The sequence below is a fragment of the Melospiza georgiana genome, chromosome 2 (genome assembly GCF_028018845.1).
Source record: "Melospiza georgiana isolate bMelGeo1 chromosome 2, bMelGeo1.pri, whole genome shotgun sequence".
Lineage (NCBI taxonomy): Eukaryota > Metazoa > Chordata > Aves > Passeriformes > Passerellidae > Melospiza > Melospiza georgiana.
The window spans coordinates 40,721,744-40,741,003 of record NC_080431.1 but is presented as its reverse complement, the minus strand read 5'-3'; the positions used below and the strand labels follow the sequence as shown (position 1 = coordinate 40,741,003).

The window sequence follows — 19,260 nt, the reverse complement described above, 5'->3', positions numbered from 1 at the left end:
AGCAGAAAATATTGTGAGGGAAAAAAAAGTGAACAAAAGTTTTTATCTTGTATGCTTGAGGTGTATCCTGTGCTGAAACAAGGACAAGGCAGATTTTGTTTGGTTTTTTTTTCTAAGGTAAATTTTTTAGCTTTAATTTTATTTGCCGTCCATTGATGGATCAGGTATGTATGTTGTGATACTTAACTGGATTAATAAAATTTCATATAGCTTTCTTGATCATATAAAATGCAGGTTAGTTTTACATAAAATGCTTTTGAGGCAGGAAGTAATAATGTGTAGAAGCTTACAGATGATTGTTGTTTCCATGATAAATAAAGTGTTTAAAGCTCTAAAAAGTATGAAAAAATGGGCATGAAGTTTTGGTTCCTCTTTGTGTATGTTTCTGAATATGAAAAATGACAAGCAGCCATAGCTCTTATCCACATTTTAGCACCTTTTGAGGAATGTGACATCTTGGAGGCATCTTCTGCTTCAGTACAAGCTTAGTGCTTGGAGTGCCCCTATACATGCACAGCACTTACTTTGTAATAGATTTCATTTATTTGAAGTAGTTTCTTGTAACCGCTGCATAATTCCAAGCACTTCTTAGAGGTTTTGCACATGCTGATATCTCTGGATCTTGCAGCACAGCTATTGAGGATTTGTGTATTTCAGTTTGGGAAAACTCAGGTTTGATACTTGATTTGCATTACAAACAGAATATTTCTCTCTGTCACTGTAACATTGCTGCTCTGCAAGTGCACTTGAAGATGGAAGTGTTTGGTTTAAAACCCTTATGGCAACAAATTTGTACAAGATCAGACTCTTAACTTTGGATTAACTTCAGAGATATCTCTTGCCTTTTTACTACAGCTCTTCAATATGATTTCTACTTTTTATTAAATTAAAATCTACATACTATTTAAGAGTTTAATTTCATATTTGGGGATTGATTGTTGTGCAGCTCATAATTATTTGCTTAGAATAGAGTTCTGGTTGTCATTTTACTTGCAAGGGGAACCTGAATTCTGAAGTGTCAGTAATGATAGAGAGGTGGTGTTAGATCATGCCTCAGTTGAGAAGACACCCATCCCATTTTAGAGTGTGTTTTTTTTTAATCCATGATGATTACTGAGCTGGGATTATCATCTCATCATGAGTGGTTAAACAGCTAGAAACACTGTTAAAATTCATGTTAGGATTTCAGTAGGCTTTTTCTTACTTAAAATAATTTATACTCGCAATGTAAATTCAAAGCCTGTAATGCAGTGTGTGTCTAAAAGCAATAGAAGTAGCATGAACACTGCTTTTTGCTAAAAGTACAGGCACATGTAGTGTTACCTAGCAGAGTACTAATCCCTGGGTTGGCTTCTGAAGTGTGCAACTACTTTCCTGGATAGAAATTAAAAAGAAACCTAGGTTTTAATATTTGACTTGAGGGCATTTGGAAGCCTATCCTCTGGAGATACTTTTTCTATTGAAATGAGAATCTTTTCAAAACTGGATTGTTGTGGATGCTGTAATTTCATTATTGCTTCTGATAGTCTTTTGTGCTTACTCACTGTTTGTTAGCCCCCAAATTATTGTTGCAGCTTTTGTCTTTCATGTTGTCTTTCTTTCACAGTCTGTTTTTTTTTTTTTAACTTCTGCAGAAGAGAGCTGGGAGTAACATTTCAGAATGTGATAGAGGTAGCATTGCTTCTTTACTAAAAGGTTTATTTCTGTATTTTCACTTTGGCTGTTTGCTCAACTTAGCCAACCCTGTGTGCCCCTCTAATGCAGAGGGGGCATTGCACTTCGTGCAGTGTGACTTGGAACAAGTCTCCTACTTCTCCTGCTATTGGAAAGAAAGCTTCTTTTTGTTCACTTGTCTTTTCCATTAGGTAGTACCAGTGTTGATTTTGCTGCCTGCCCTGTATTAATTCAGGGTGAGGAGACTTGTGCCTTGAAGTGCACAATTCTGAAATGGTTACTCAGAAAGTTAGGGGCAGATAACTTGGAAGATAGCCTCCTGCAGTCAGATAAATTCTTCTGTAAATGTTGATGAATTGTGTTCTCTGCTGCATAGGAGAGATCAGTTGCTCTTTCTTAGTTTTGTCTGTAGATGATGGAGGATGGATTGTTTCCAAGTTAAGTACAGTAAGGATTTGTAAGAGCTCTTTTTGATACTAAATGTTACGCATAATTTTAAGGAAACTTGAGTCATTTAAGCTAGATACTTGGGAGAAACAGTCTGTCAACAGATGCTGAAGAAGCCAAAGCTGCAGTCCACCCAGCTGTTCTTAGGCAGTTGGGTGAACTGAGTCTGGAGATGGTAATTTCTCTCCACTAATTAGAAAAAGACCTTGGAGTAGTTAGCATCAGAAGGATTTCAATTTTTAACAAGTTTTGAATACCTTCTGCAGTTTGCAACAATAGCCCTGATGCCTTTCATGCAGAGATAGTTTCTCATGGTCTCCTATTTCTTCAATTAGGGTATTTCTGACCTTTTTTGTAATCATTTGTTTAGAAGCTAAGCTCATTCTCCAAAATGAGGATGCAGGATGCTTGTGGATCTTTTTGTGTTTTCACACATACCAGTAGCTATCTGTATCTTTCTAAGAAATGCACAAAAGTTTAGTTCCACATTCCAATCATTGGTGAAATGGTGTAAATTCTACTATTTTGTCTGCCAGTCTTAAGTTAGATACATGGGATATTGCTTTGTGTTGTATCTATATCACAGGGGGACATCCGTGTGATTGAATCTTCCTTGGACATACAGTTTGTGTCTCAGTTTCCATCTGCAGACATGGAGCTTTTCCTCTTGTGTCTGGCTGTAAGGACCTTGTTGTTGGGTCTCAGGTGTATATGTGAATTCATAGACTATGTAATGGTCCAGGTTTGTTCAACCTAATTTTAGGTTTATGTCTAGTAAATACACAGTTTAAGGTTCAGTCACTTTTTGACTGTGATCCATTGATCCATTGTGATCCATTGATCTTAGCAAGGGTACCAAGAATAATCTGACACTCTTTTGTATCCTTGGCATATCTAGGTGGGCAGATGGGTATGATACAGGATCTGCACAACAGCCTTTCTGAACTGGACCAGCTGGAGCACTAAAATGACATTACATTCTGGTTTTAGATGACTGAATCATGCCCTTGCTGTTTACGCTGAAGGATTGGTTCTGCTCCAGACTGTAGGTGTTAAAGTGAGGCTGTCTACAAGTAGGCCCTTCTGTGTGTATGTGTGCATTTTTTTGTCTTTTCTGTTTAGATATGCTTTTTACATATAAGAAAATACAATATGCACTTTATATTGGTGCTGTCATTTCATAGAAAAATTAACAGTACACAAGAAAGTAAGTGCAAGATCACTCATGTGGTGAAAGTATGCCACTGCAAGTTGACTTTAAGTAGTATTAGCTGCTTGCCACTTCATTTAAAATCACTTGAAAATCATGTAAAGATTTGTGTCAGAATATAAAGTGATTTCTTAGGGCTAGGGGCTCTAATTTGTTTTATTCTTTAGGAGTGGCTCATATAATGTAATTCCAGTTTCATTGGGCTCAAGGTCCTACCCCAGTGTAGTTTTAACAAAAGAGTAGGATTGAGTGTAGGTCTTTAGAATTTGTGTCTGACTGGCACCATATATTTTTTTAATTATTATTGTATTTTATTTTAGAGTTAGTTGGTGCTTGATGTATCTGTCACTTTTATCTTCAGGCAATTTTTTCTTCATAACATGTTTGGAGTCCTTGCAGGGCAGGGTTTTGTGGCCTGCTGTTACCTGGGTGATAGCAACTGAGTCATCTGTTGCGTTGTTGCCTTCGGATACAGAGGACTTGGTTCAGCATCCTACTGTCCTTTCTTCCTAAAAGTCCACCATGTCCTTCAAGCAGGTCTGTGAAATGCTAGCAAACCTTTTCCATGTTCTTTGTTCCTCCTTCCTAGCCCATAGGAAAGGCAGGATATAGAGTGATTTGCAGTCTAGCATGAAACAGGGCAGGGTGGAGGAGTCGAATCTTGGCTTCGGCATGTTCCTCCATGGTGTCCTCAGTTTTCTATTTTGTCATTTCTGCTTCATGCATTGTAATTGTATAGCCAGTATTCAGACTGCCTCATGGTTGTTTCTTAATGTCCTTTGAAGCACTGGGTGTGAAATACTTCACTGTAACCACAAATGGATCTTTATTTATAATTGAAAAAAATAATCTCAATTTGTATGTAGGCATATACATTCTTGTAGTGGATGTAGTCCAAAAAAATATTTTACCTGTTTCTGATTTATGTGGATGCTGATAGATCTCTAATAAATATTTGGAAGAAATAAAATGTTTCTTTCTAGAGAGGCTTGAGGGAATAGCTCAAATTATATTGTCCAAGCCCATTTCTGCTTATTGTGGACATGACAGGTTCTGATGATGGAAACACTTAAAAGATGCTGCAGAGTACCTTTTATCCTGAACCGTAAGACAGGGCAGAAGAATGCTGCAGCAGTGTAATAGTTGTGCTGATGGTGCTTCTGCAGTTTGTGTGCTTTTGACTCCTGTCTGTGTGCCATTCTCATGCCTTCCCTGTTGTACCATGTTCTTGGGTGATATTATACTCCTCTCTCCTCTGCCAGCTTATAGCTGTGTTGCTTGTTAGTGAGGAGCAAAGATTGCCTCTCTGTTACATGTTTGGACAGTTATTGGTGCAGTGCACATCTGGAAGGTACTTGCAAGGCAAAGTTTACCTAGGGAGTCTCCCTTGAGATACCTGAAATCACCCGGAACTTTAAATGTAGGAATGTGCTCTGAGTTAGTGTCAGGAGACATTGGTCTTTCTCTAGGGAATCTGAAGAGGCTGGTCTGCTTAGCTTCAAAATTGTTGCAGAAGCCCTAACTCCTATGACAGTAATGATAATGGTATTTTTTATGTTGCTTTACTCATTTTCCTGGTAGCAATTTTTTGGTTAGTGCTTCTTAATTTGACTCAAGGTTGTTGTTGAACCTTAATTCTATATGAGAATACATATTCTGAATATATTATTATATTTAACAGTCAATTAAACCTCTATTAGAACTTTATTAATCATAAACTCTCACAGATTTTTTCCTGCATGGTGTTTTAGAAGTATGAAAAATCTGTTTCACAGTAGCTTTTATTTTTTAAGTGTATCTTTTTTCTGCTTTTGGTAATAGTGTTAACAGTTTCCCATGATAATGACATAACTGTGACACCTGCTATATTTATCCAAAAGCCACAGGGTTCCTGGAGGGTAAGTGCTGCTTTTGACCTCGATTTGAGCCTTAGATTTAGCTTTTTCAGTCTGCCTCAATATAGACAGCAGATACACTTGAACAAAGAAGGGAGTGGGGCATCTTGGAACAGTGCTGAAGTCAGAAACTGTAAATTGGGCTCTCTGGCAGAAGCCTCCTGCCAGAAATTTAACCTATGAATACAGATGGCAAGCAGATATGGTTTTAGGGGAGCTGTAGTGTTTGTGTAGGTGTTGCTGGGATGCAGAGGAATTTCAGGACTAAACAATAATGATAGGAAAAGTGCAATTTAGGGTTAATCCTGGACTAGTTGGACTAATTTTTTTGTTTTTTCATCTATCATAAATGAACAAGAGAGTTATATCCCAACAGACACAAATATTTGAATTCTCACTGGTATATAACAAAGATACTGTTAGGAGAAGAGTGGGAAATTGTCCTTTTTTGAGTCTGTTTTTAACAGAATGAATCCCCTACCCTTTATTCTCGTCTGTTTTGCTGATGGTATTGCAGCAAAGACAGAATCATGTAAGCTACCAGAAAATTTAAATTTAGGGAATGTAATTATATATTTTTAACTGTATTTTTCCTCCAGCAACTTGTTCAGAGCAAAAATACACCTTTGATTCAAATTCTTGCTATTCTGTCTGATTAGCAGTATAGCACATGTCCACTTAGAAGTGTTGTACATCCTGTGTGGCATGTGGAGATGAAATTCTCTTTTATTAACTGGAGTTACTGTCTCTGAAGAGTCTGCTGAACAGTTCATAATAGCATTTTTTATACTTGTGCAATGTATAGACTAAATGAGTAGTGCGTTTTCAGCATGAGAGTACTTTGTGTAGTAGCTGAGCTCTGATCTGCAAGGGGAGTTGACTAATTCCTGTTCTTTAAATCACACAGAGAAGCCTTGCTCCTTATCCTAGAGGATCTCCCTAAGCGAGGACTTAGAGAGTGACAGGGCAGAGGCACCCTTCATCTTCGTTCACTTTGTCAGTAGCAGTTGAGCTCTTCTTGAAATATATTCAATGCTTTTCAAAAATAAAATTTTTTATACTGCCATTCAATGTTTGTCCTGATTATTACATAGTGGTGATTTGATCTTAATTTGTTTTTCTGCAGTGGTGCTATTACTATTGTCTTCTATCACTTACTCGACTTTGAAGACCAAAGCTGCAGAAGGGGAGTCTGTTCAGTAGAGTTCTTTGGGATTGCTGTGATTGTAATGACTCAGCACCGACCAATACAAATGATTGAAATTACAAAGCAGCTGTTACTTTCTAAGGATTGAGAATATTTCTGAAATAGTGGATGAATTGCTATCAGTGGGATTTTAAATCTGCTATTGGCTGCATATTGTGGGGATGTCTAATAGACTGTTTTAAAAGAGTGTGGAGGTTTATTTCTGCACCAACAAAAGCCTGATTAGGCTAAGTGGTCTTGAAAACAGGCCTTCTCAGGCTGAAGTTAAGGAAACACTGTAAGACTCACTATTTTTTCGCTATGTAGAAAGTAGCTTACTGATGAGAGAAGTTTCTTATGTTCTTAGTAGCCTTGAAGGATACAGAGCATATCCAGGCTCACAGAAGACCTCACATGTTCTTGTTGTGTTACCAAAACATAAGTAACCTAACAGGAGATTGTAAGAATTGATCCTGTCAGTGCACACAGCCTTTCTACACCCTGCAGAGCATGCCAGGCTCCAATATATCTGCACAGCTCAGTGCTGCATGGATAATGCACATTGGTATGGCTGTCACTGGTATCCAGCGTGAATGAATGTCATGATAGTGCTCATATTTTGGTTTTCAGGTTTCTAGTTACCATATCTGTTTCTCTGTGTGTTAAACATTGTTAAACATGCTTTAAGTGCTTTCAAGATAAGGTTCATACTACTTTATTTAAGCCATCTTAAACTTCAGGCTTGAAACTAGTTACTAGTTGAAAAAAAGCAACATCTTCAGAGCATGAGATCTCTCTTCCTCCAGTGACAGAGAGCAGCATCATTGGTTAGGTAGGACTGGAGGTCACCTTTGAATATTGTATGCTAGTTGAGATGAATACAGGTCACAGTTTCTTAAAAGATGGAGGATATGCTGTGTTTTGCCAAATGTTCTCCTTCTCCTCTGTGACTGAAATTCAGATTGGCTTCTGTACTGTAACTCTCATAAGAATTTTTAATCATCAAGCAAAATTAATTTCCAGCTTTTACTTACCCTGTGGTATACTGGAATTAAATCTGTTGAAAACAGGCTTTCTGCAGCTTCAGGACTAACCTGAGGCAAGAATCAAGTGTCTCCAGTTTTGTGGTACAAAGGAAGGTAACCAAATAAATACCATTTTAAAAATCTTCTGTGATTGTGTCTAACATACTCTATATAGGAGTAGAAAACTTAAAATCATAGAAATGTAGTAAGAAAAAAACTGTATGGATTCAAAGCCTGCTGAAGTCACTGGAAGTCTTTAATTTACCTGGGATTTGTGCATTATCTTTATATTCCTCCAGGTATTTGCCAATGAATCATATGCTTTTTGGGATGAGTGTCAGATAACTTGGAGAGGAGTCTTCTGCTTTATGTTTGAGGTGGTAAAATGTGGTAAACTTTCCACATGTGTATTGTTTCCAACATGACTGAAAAAGAAGTAATTTTATGCTCTAGATTTGACTGGTAGTGATCAGTACAAATTATTTCAAACTCTGGAATTTGATGCCCTATATTTAGAGATTTTACTATAGGGGGACTTTGCAAAACTTGCCTAGACACCATGGGATTCTTCTGACTCATAACAGAGCTACATATGGTATTTTTGACATTGGTAAAAGTGTTGGAAAGATCAGGTCTGTGCTAAAGATGTGAATGCAGCATGGTTTTGTTCATCAAGAATGTGAAAAGCTGTACATCTGTGACCTGCTTTGGCCAAAGTCCCTGGTATATACCTACATTTGTTCTGGGACGTTTTCCTTGTATTGATATAGCCTGTCTAGTCCATGGCAATGCTTGTGGAGTGTTCTATAAAGAGCAACTTTGCTCAGTGGTGTAAAAGTCATTTACAGATGTTATTCTACTGTATTGGCAAAATGCCTCTTCACCCACAGGCTTATTTGGTTTTCATATTAAGGAATCTAAAGAATTGAGTGGGTGTGTGGAGTAGACAGGTTAGGAGAAGCCAATATCTTCTAGCTGCAAGGCCGATGCCCAAGAAAGCAGCATGGTCATAAGCATATTCAGGGAGTTATCTGACAGAGAGCTAGCCAAAAATGAATTAAATGAATTTACCAGCTTCTACTGCAACTGAAAAAAGTTGTCACTACAACCACCATGATGTGTGTGAAGGTGGATGAAGCCCTCTGAATAGGGGGCATGAAACGGCTTCTTCCTCTTGGATGGTGAGGCAAAGTCCTCATATAAGGATAGCCACAAGGCATAGAGCTGACTGGCTGGGCAGGAGGACGACCTCTAACAAAAGTCACATAACCAGTGTATATACCAGATGGGTTTCCAAAGAAGCAGCAGGCCAGATTCCTCTCAGTCAGCTTCACCACTGGATAAGTTTTAGGATGATGAAGGGCTTATTTAAGTGCACAGATTTATGATCATGGGCCTACATTAGAAGCAACTCTCACTCCAACATACATTATTAATTTTAAATGTAATACCAGGTTTCTCTCTTCATTGATCCAGAATCTTGGCTATCGAGAGTTGTAAGTTAGAGGGCTCAGCCTGCCCCAGGGAATTGTGTCCAGGGAGAGTTGGAGTGCTAGAGCTCTCCTGTTCCTTTCTGTTAAGTGGTTTTCAGTCTTGCAAAATAACAGCTCTGGTACCTATTTTCTGTATCAAAGTGGAAGGAATTTTTTTTTTTTTTTTAATATCTTGATCGGGGCCTGACTTGAGACTTTAAACTTTCTTTGTTTCTTTATACCAGACCTGAAAATCAGTGGCAAACCCTACAAACAACATGATTTCGAGTGAGGTTGCCAAAATTGTGCCTCTTTCCTCTGTGAGGATATGTCATTGATCCAGTTACAGTCAAGGCACCTCTCTGCAGGATGATAAGTATAGCAGTTTTGAGCCAGAGAAAACAGATCTACCTACATCCTCATAATTCTGGGTAATGGCCATAAGCCACAGAACTGTGCTGGTAATAAATCTGGCACAGTGCCTGTGAAACTCCTGGTCACCAGAATTTTACCACGTGAGCTGCATCCTAGGCAGCCATGTTCGCTGAAGATGCTGCAAGTTTGGAATTGTGGCAGCTGTGGAGGTGATGGCCACAGCCACATAGTTCTTGCTGCCGAATATCTGCAGACATTCCCTTGACTGTTGCAGACAAGAATATGTCATACTGGTCTGCAAAGCAAATCTCCACTGGATTTATAAGCAATGAACTATATGGTAGACAAAGTCTGCTAGCACTCTGCAAGCAAGTAGGCTGTGAAGAGATGTCCTGAGGCCCAGACATGCTGTCTCTTAAACCTGGGAGATGCCACAGACCCAACCTGCATTTAAAGAAAAAGACAAAAAGACCTTTTTCTGTTCAAAATGTACCTGTTTTTGTTGCTTGTGGAATGTTGTGGCAAGCAGAACAATTAAACCAGGTCTGAGTGATTGCAAAATACTCTTCCCACAGTATTCTGTGGGATTTTGCTGTATCACACTGTCACTGAAATACAAACAAAATAGTTGCCAAAGGTAGCAAATTCAAGAGAGAAAATCAGGTTGGGATGAGTTTTGCAATGTTTATGCAAAATGAGTATGAGACTTTGGCTTTTGCCTGTCATGTTGTGGTAACGTGTGCATGTGTGTAGTCAATGATAGACCTGTGTTTCATTAAGGAAAATATAAACTCTTTAACAAATTGTGCCAGCAGAAATGATTTCCCTTTGGATTAGTAGGCAGTGAGTAAAATGTGATTCATGATGATCACAACGCTCCAACAATGTTGAAGTGATATGATATGACTTGGGGCACAGCTCTGCTTAAATCTTAGTGCCACAGACTGCAATAGCAAAGTCTTTATGAAGACACCCTTTCCGCATTAGAGGAGTAGGGCCACAACTCCGAAATTAGTGTGGTATGGAGGTTTGGCAAAGTTATTTCAACAGATTAATTTTCCTCTGGGGCACAGCTGGCTGCTTTGAAGGTGCACTGATTGTAGAAGAGACATTAGTTTCTTGCTGCAGTTCTACCTTCCTCTGGTTGATGCACTAGTCTTCTCAGAGCTTCTTCAGAGCTCTTCATTTGTGCTTACAGAGGTTGCTGCCCCTTCAGATCTACTAGCTGAGATGATTGGATGATGCCCAATTCAGTCTGTACCTGCTGGGTGTACCTTACCAGACACCTGGGAATTTACAGCCAGAACCAGCAGAGTCAGGAGGTCTATCCAGCTGGCCCAGAAAGGGTTGGGGAAATATATTTCAGTGGCCTGAGGTGCATTGTCTGCACATCCTGATGGTAGATCTTTATCCAGTGAGTGACATCATAAGGTGGTTACAATTTTCTTTTTTGTTGCTAATTGTTAAAATACGCTGCAAATGTCTTGCTTTACACTGTGCTGTGTGGGTGTGTGAATGACTGGATTCAGACGTGGAGTTCATCTCTCCTGCCCTTACGCACACCTTGGAGGCTGTTCTCTGATGTGTTTCTTTTGGAGGCAGTGTTACTTCAGCTGTCCCACCTTCCTGCCACTGTTCTCCACTTGTCCATCTCTCCCTTAAATGTGATGGTACAAGTGATCTTCATCTTCCTGGTAAAGGAGATTGAGAAACACTTCCTTGTTTAAAAAAATTAATTAACACAGAGGTCCCCTTCCAACTGGAAGTGCTGCTGAGAAAGTTGCTTGGTGACTCCAGTTGAATACCAGCTGGTTTCAGGAGGATGTATGCAAGCATTGCAGTGCTCTAGTGCTGCGAGAGTTGTCTTTTTCAGTTTTTTAGAAAAAGTGAAAACTGGAAGCAGTCTTTGAACTCTGTTTTTAAGCTCTGTTTATTGTTCTCTGTAATGAATTCAGTCAGAGAGTTTAGTTTGTATGCAGAGATCTGTATTGGAGCCAGTCACACTGGGCTGCCATTGTAGGCAGAGCAGACAAAGGGGTATAGCTCCCTTTGCAAGGGGTGCTATACCTCTTTGTCCTTTGCAAGCAGAGGTGAGATGAATCATTCCCTCTCCTTCCTCTTGGAAATATAGTGTCCTGAGGTGACTAGGTCAGCCATTGATGTCTGTACAGAACAGCATCTTCCTTGTGGCTGGGGCACAGGATCCAGCATCCTAAAGCACCATGAATAGATAGTGGAAGAGAGAGAATGTGGGAAAGTACTGTATATGACTGCCCTGACACCATGCTAGCTGTATAGCCAGTTCAGTGACTGACAGAACCAGATGTGAACTCTGAATTAGATGTGATTTATTAACCTTTGGTGGATTCTTCTTTAGTGAGTTTGTGTATTCTTCCTGTGTTAATTTTTGCATTCACGATGCCCTTTGGTAAGAATCCTTACCAAAATCCTGTTTTTGAAGGCTCTTAAGGCCTTACTTGAAGGCTTTTAAATTAAGTGGAGTAAACACTCTTCCTAATAATGAGATATTAATAGTTTGGTAGAAGAATCCGGGTTGTGTATTTTGTTCCGGATTACCCTGTGTATTGGTACATGAGAATGAGTCTTCTGCTCAGAAAGGTCTGTCTTACTTCAAACTAGCTGAAATGTGAGCTCCTCATGTATGCTTATGGGTTCTGGTCAATCCACCAAATAGAATGGAAGTGCATCAGACTGACTTTTGTGTAAAAACTGGGAGCTGGGGAGGGAACAGATATTTGGGCCCTGGGTCATGCCTAAGGCTTAATATTTCAGCATAGTATTTGGCCAAGTTCTCAAAGGAGGGAAGCCAAGTTTGGCTGTTAGCTCTAATCAGAACATTTGCTTTTGGGTGTGTGAATGCAGGTAGAGTTTTGCACCCAGGAGGAAGATGAATGCTGAGAGAGTTGCATTTTTCACAGAGCCTCTGTACTTGTCTGTTTACATAGCTGTACAGTAAAAGGCTTGCCTTAAAAAAAGAGCCAAGTTAAAAAAACCCACAAAACAAGACTAAACCCACAACCTTACCCTCCAAAGGGCATAGCTAAAATCCTTCTTTGGGATTTGTAGGAAGTAGCTTGCACCTTGTGATTCCATTTCCTTTCTAGTCTTTTGAATCCTTTGATGTCATAAAATAATTTTTGTTACAAAACTGGGTCAGTGAATGGTGTTTGGAGTTTCCATGCTCTTCAGTGTGCTGCAGCTGGGCCGTGCTGTGGGTGTGTTTTCAGCATTCAGTGTGTACAAAAACAATTTTCAGGTCAGTCTTTCACTGGAATACATCAAACTAGAAGAGTAACTTACATTTACCTTTGAAACTTCCCTGCTCACACCAATGGGTAATCACTGGCACAACTAGACTGTGTCATGCAAAGTATTAGTCCTGAATCTTAGATTTACATTTTTGTCACCAATAGCAGTATGTCAGACACCACTGCTGATTGCATTCCTTGCTGTGCTAGCTGAAAGTGGCAGGAACTGCTGCAATTTAGACAATCTTTCTGCCTTTAAAAGAGGTCTGTGCTATTTTTTCTGGGACAGCTCTTGAGGTATATGTTGTAGCTCTGTATATCAAGCAGTTTTACACTAATTCATACCAACTGAACTGCTTTCTCATTCTATGCTAATACTAGATCAGTTCATGTGAATGAACTGGGAAACAAATTTCTCAGGTACTCCCAGTTTTCTCACATTTTTAAAACAGAAGCTCTCACATACTCTTGAAGTTGCTTTTCAGTTTCCTAGGCTTAGGGGCAAGTGGACACTCTTCATTGATTTTCTCAGCTCCTCCTAATTTATCACTGTTTGTCCATGTGGTGCATTGCCCCTAGCTAGACACCAGCTGCCCGCCAAAACTCTGCTATTGTTCCCATCCTCACCTGCACAGGAAAGAGAGAATTTAATGGAAGGGTTGTGGGTCAAGATGAGGACAGGGAGAGATCAGTCACCAGTTAGTATCACAGGCAAACCAGACTCAGCTTAGGGAAAAATTTATTTTATTGCCAATCAAATCAGAGTACTGATAATGAGAAATAAAACCAAGTCTTAAAACACCTTCCCCCCACCCCTCAATTCTTCTGACACTTGAAAGGAGTCCCTTTGTGCAGTCTATACTGGGAAGTTATTGTTCTCATTGCAGTTGGGAATGAGGGGGTGCTCTCCCTCTCGTGATGGAGAAATCAACAGACAGAAATGACAAACAAGCCTCAAGCATTTTGTGATCTCTGTGTGACAGGGCAGGAAATAGTTCTGGGCAATGACAGTTTCAGTGTGACTGCAAATGTGCATTAAGCATATGAGGTGTGACTGCCTGATAGCAAAGTTTCTGCCACTAGCAGGATGGCTGGCTGAGCTCAGCTGTGGTTAGGAAATCAAACTGGAATAAGCTGATGGGATGACCAAAGCTGATGGCTGTGGGAGATGATGGCTGTGGGAGACGGGAACTAGGAGTGTGCTGCTTGAAAAGTCAAGAAGTTTGCTGTATAACATTCAACAAGATGGGAAAATGGATGTGTCCCAAACTAACTTCCAGATTTACAGGTACAACTCCATGCTCTTTACTCACAGTTATTAGAACTGAAAACGTTGCTGTCTTAAGCCCAGATTTTACAATCTTGTAAATGATAAACCCATAATTTTTTCCAAAAAAATGAATTTTTAGGACTTGAAATTGCAAAGGAAAGCTTTGAACACTGTGTTTTGAAAAACTGTGGAAGGTATTACAGTCATTCTGAGCACAGGACTGAGTGCCTCACCCTGTGAAACAGACCAAAGATTGCACGTAGTTTGAAGGTTCATGTGTTCAGGAGCTACTGAGGTACTTGAAATACAGATTCTGCTTTTTTGAAAGCTTGGCTCCCTGAAGTTCTTCTATTGGATAGGAGCAACAGTGTTGGTTCCTGGTAAGTATCTAGCAGGATACTTACTGTCTTGTATTGCTTCAAGTTCTCACATGAACTCTGGGTTTTCAAGTGACTCAAGTAAATCTCTACAGGCTGCTGAGTAGTGGGAGCCCATGTTCCCTGCTTCTTGAGCCAGTACTGTTATTGCAAAGCAGCACTAATCAATGAGTAGTGGGGAATATTTTCATGTTTTCCTCTGTCAGTCTTTTCAGGCATGTTAGACACACAGAGATTCCCAGATGTATATCTGACTGCAGGAGTAGTTCTCAAACTCTGCATTGCTTTTTAACAGGGACCAAAAGTGAAGGTAAAATACCTGTCTTCAGGAGGGAGAAGTTAGTTGTGCCTCACGGAGGTGATGCCTCTTAGTTGGCTTAGGCATTCCTATCTATGGTAGAGTGAGGGTTTTGAATTCCCTTCCAGCACTCTGGATTTTCTCCTGTGATCAGCTAAATGCTTCTGTTTTCCATGTAGGTCTCTGTGTTTTATTCCCATGAGAGAGATTTTTCTTTTAAGCATGGCTACTGTGCAACCACACATACTCAGAATACACCAGGGATTTGGTTTGGGTTTTCTGCTCTAAAGAAACTGTGTTGGCAGAAAATTATTTGCAGTGCTGCAGATTCACAGTATTGTAAGTGTTCCTCCAGTGCTGGCTCGAAATGGGAGTTTGTTCAGGCTTTGTAATTAGAACCCATATTCAAATGTCTGCATGTATGCTATAGAATTTGTTTTAAGCATGAGCTTAAAAGGTATTTTTGACTTTGCCTGGAGGCCTATACAAAAATTAACTAATTGAGTGGATAAACAAGACAGATGATGCCTGATATAATTTAGCATGTTTAGTCAGTAGTACAACACTGATATATGTGATTTTATTGTTTTCTGTCTTTATAGCAAAAAAATATTGTTTATTTGTGTTGCTTAGAGTGAAAGAAATTTCTTGTCTGGCAAACTGAGCTCACTGAGTTTCCTAATGGAGTCCTGAAAATGGGAAGGTGTTTAAAATGTGCATGTACTTGGTTTGGTTTCCTGGAAACCCTTATACCCTTAGCTAATATGACAACAGAATCACAGAATGGGTCACACTGGAAGGGACCATAGTGGGTCATCTGGTCCAACCTCCCTGCTCAGGCAGGGCTGTCCTGTAACTCATTGCACGGGGTTGTGTCCATAGGGCTTTCAAGTACCTCTGGTAAGGGAGCCTCCACAATCTCTCTGGGCAGCCTGTTCCAGTGCTTGGTCACAAACATGTCCTGGATATATCACATGTGATGTTCCAGGTGTACCTGATTCCTCAAGGAGAGGATCTGTTCTTGAGCTGTCCCTGTTCACACCAGTGTAACCCCTCATAACTAAAACGACATAATGAGGATCTCTACCTGTTACTACCTTGTGTTCCAGCTGATGAACATTCCCATTAATTTAAATAGCAAATTTCATCTTCCCTTTCAAAAACATGCTTCTGTATATGTTTAGGACTTCTTTTTTTACCTTATGTGGCTTAAATGAGGAATTAGTTTTAGGAGGGGGATTGCTTTAAAAATGGTACAGAATCCTGTGGTTTTGCAGGGTGTGTGGTTCCTTTTGAGTGCTGTGGATGTTCACATGTTCAGGCTTTCATGTGAAATTTTGCAGCAGTTCTTATTAAATACTGATTATTCACAGGATTCAGTATGGTGAATATTTTTATTTTTCAATTACTTCTTCATATTTTCCTATATGAGTTACTGTTTTCATCTGTTTTAGCATTTTGATATCTCCAGGGATGTTATAAAAATAAGATTAATTAATTTTTAAACCTTCAATTCTATTAGTAAATATTTAAAATGTATGAGCAGTCTCACTTGTTGCTGATTTTATTTTTGGAAGGAAAGGTTTTGATTGCTCACTTATGTGGTCAGTTTGAAAGTCCTTTTTTAAACATATTAGAGTAGGTACTGTGTAACACAGTGCATTATCAGCAGTCTAGTTATTAAGAATTTATCAAAACTAAGGAAATAATATGCAGAAAGTTGGACACTTCTAATAGCTGTAGACTTAAGATGACTGGGACAATTTATGCTTATTTTATTACAATATTCATTCCACCACCTTAATGCAGCAAGAAGTGAAATTTAAAGTGTTTACGTCTTCGATGTCAGCAAATGAAATGGATTTTTTGGCTTCTTTTCTCTTGGTTGTTGTTTTAGATGCCTCTGCTTTCCTTTTCACGGCTGAATCTCTTCCTTCCTTCAGTGCATCTTCAGTATAACTTACTCAGAGCAGAATTATCTATGTTCCTATTCAACTGCAAAGATTAGAAACTTACTTTGTTTTTAAAGGGTACCTGATAGTCTTACTTCACTGCAGATAACTGGCATTGGGGCTTTAAGAAGAAGCTACAAATACTGTAAAATTCAGAGCTGAACAGCTAGGAATTTAAACTTAAAATAAAGGTCTTAACAACATTGTCTCATCCATGCACAGCAGACTAGTGCCTATCATGCTAACCAGGACAGTCTCACATTCAGTTTGGAGCAAAATAAGTGTTCTGAAATGACTATCTATTGCACAGGTTTGGGATTTTACAAATTTTACATGAATTTACATATTTGCTTACATGTCTATAGCGCTCACTTCCTACGTAACTTTTTATGGTTTTGGCATTAACACAAGACTTCAGTAAGTCTTAATTCTGCTGTCTTTCTTAGTACGGTAAAGTGCTCAATATGTACGTTGATATTCCTATTTGAAACCTAATGAAAGCTGATTTTTATATTTGATCCTAAACAATGGATTAACTCATATGCCTAAAAAGTATCCATCATTTCCTGATGTTTAGACTAGAAAGTTTTATTTTAGGCAGAGAGGCAGAAGTTTGTAGGATTGGGAATGTTTTACATTGGTGTCCCTAGAGATTTTATATATATAGAGGTTAGTGTAGATAGAACTTCTTGGCTCCATCCATCCATCCATCCATCCATCCATCCATCCATCCATCCATCCATCCATCCATCCATCCATCCATCATCTTTCCTTGAGAACACATGCTGTTTGAAAGAGGAGTTTGAAATCTGGTTAGCCATAAATATTAATTAAATTCTTGGTGTGGGTTCTTGCTTTCAAAGTCATAATAACTGTTGCCTTGTGTTCAGTGGGCCAGCTCACAGTGGTTATTGTAGAGGGTAATGAATGATGTTTGTTTATGCTGTGTGCCTGACCACATCTGGGGGTGAGAACATGCTGGCAGCTAATTGGCCTGGCAAATGGTCAGGCTGCTACAAAGCAGTAGCTTGTCCTAGGCAGGAAAATAAAATCTCAGGCAGCTGTCATCCCTTGCTCTTATTGATGGTTCCTGGTGGAAATGACAGACATTAGCTGTGGATGTGATATTGAGGTCTGCTCTTACTGTATGGATTTCTTTCAGTGAATACCTTAGATCAGTTTGCTGTTATTAACACCTTGTGAATTAATCTCAGCCCCAGGGACTCATGTTAATTGCTAGTTTGTAGAGTTATGTTCATCTGTGTTTGCTCTCCTTTTTGTCCTGAGACACTTGCATGCTTCACTTTAGAACTGATCCTGTTAGTGAATGTTGAGGACAAACAGTCCAGCTGGGCAGTCTGTGTTGTGTGCCTTGGTTGGCATCGAGCAATTTCCTGAAAGTGGTGCTGATGCTGCCTTTAAAGATCTCAGAACTTTGGGTGTCTTTGAGCTCGAGGGAACCAGAATCACCAAAAATGAGAGAATTGCAATAATTCTTCAGTGAGGGGACAGCAAAGAACACAGTTTGAATTTTTATGCTACTTATGTGTACTAAGCTACCTTCCTCAGAGCCTGAGCCGTGCAGGTACTGCCTGTCCCTGCAGACTGCTGTGTGCCTGTGCTGGAAGCAGGCAGTTGTCTTCATTCCAAGCTTAGTAGCACTTGTGGGAGGAGTTGAAGAGGCTTTTACTCCTTAAAAACCCAGGATACATTTAAGTAGGTCAAAGCAGAAGGAACAGGAGGAGAAATGACACTGTTTGGATTGGTGACAAACTGATTGTTCCAAAAGTTGTGAGGATGTGATTGACAGCCTGCCAAGACATCCTTCCCATGGCTACTTGAAGTTGATGTTAGCAGGAGGGAGGAATAAAGTTTGTATGCCCTGCTAAATAATTTTGGTGTGAAAACAGAAAACTTGAATGTTATTTGAATGGCTGTTAGCATGTAAAATGACCAGATTAACAAGTCCAGATAACACAGCAGATTGTAGTATTAAGTAGCCATGTGATGGAGAATGGCTTTTGGAGGCTTTTGGACCTTTCTGGTTTTGAAAATCAGTTTGTAGCACCTGACACTGCAAAGAACACCTGCTGAACATTGAGGTTATGCCAGTGATTTCAAAGCTAGGTGTAAGTATTTTCCTGGCTCCCTCTGTTGTATACATAACATCTATGAGTAGAAAATAGATTCTATTTAAAAAAAAGCAATTCCATCATATGTTTTTCATCTTTCCTTGTATTTGAATGAGTTCTCTGAAATTTATGTATTTTTAAATTTTCCTTTTTCTTAAAACAATTTTAGTACTAATATTTATTTATTTTTGGAAGAGCATGTGAATGTTGTTTATTCTACTTTTTCAAGGTATGTAAAATAGGCAAAGGACAGTTGTATTAATACTGGGTGGGTAAGAAAATGTAAATTAAATAAATGTAAATGAAACAAGCCTTTAGCTTTATTTTTGCCAACTCTGAGTGCTTTGTGATATTGCTTAGAAAACCAGATGCCTTGCAAGTTTTTTGTAAACAAGGTATAGAAAAAGGGATGCCTTGTTCTGTTATTCAAGAAATAGTGGGGAAAAAAATCATGCTTATGCAATCAGGAATTTGGTGGTGTAAAAAGAGAAGGGAAAATATGGTAGCTTAAAAGCTTGATATGGGATTACAGTTGTTTTTAGCACTTGATGGTTAAGCGTCTTTTACTGCTCTGTCTCTGAACTCCCATAACTCATAATTTAGCTGCTGATTCAATTGTGTGATGATTAATTGTCATGAACAATTCCTTGAAGAGCACTATAAATTTCATTTTCATTT

The 19,260-nt window shown here is 39.1% G+C and overlaps 1 protein-coding gene across 2 annotated transcripts in view; it reads left to right on the top strand.

Moving 5' to 3' along the window:
* SLAIN1 (SLAIN motif family member 1) overlaps positions 1 to 19,260 on the top strand; it is a 49,602-nt gene that overhangs the window by 8,209 nt on the left and 22,133 nt on the right. The gene's annotated exons all lie outside the window — the stretch shown is intronic.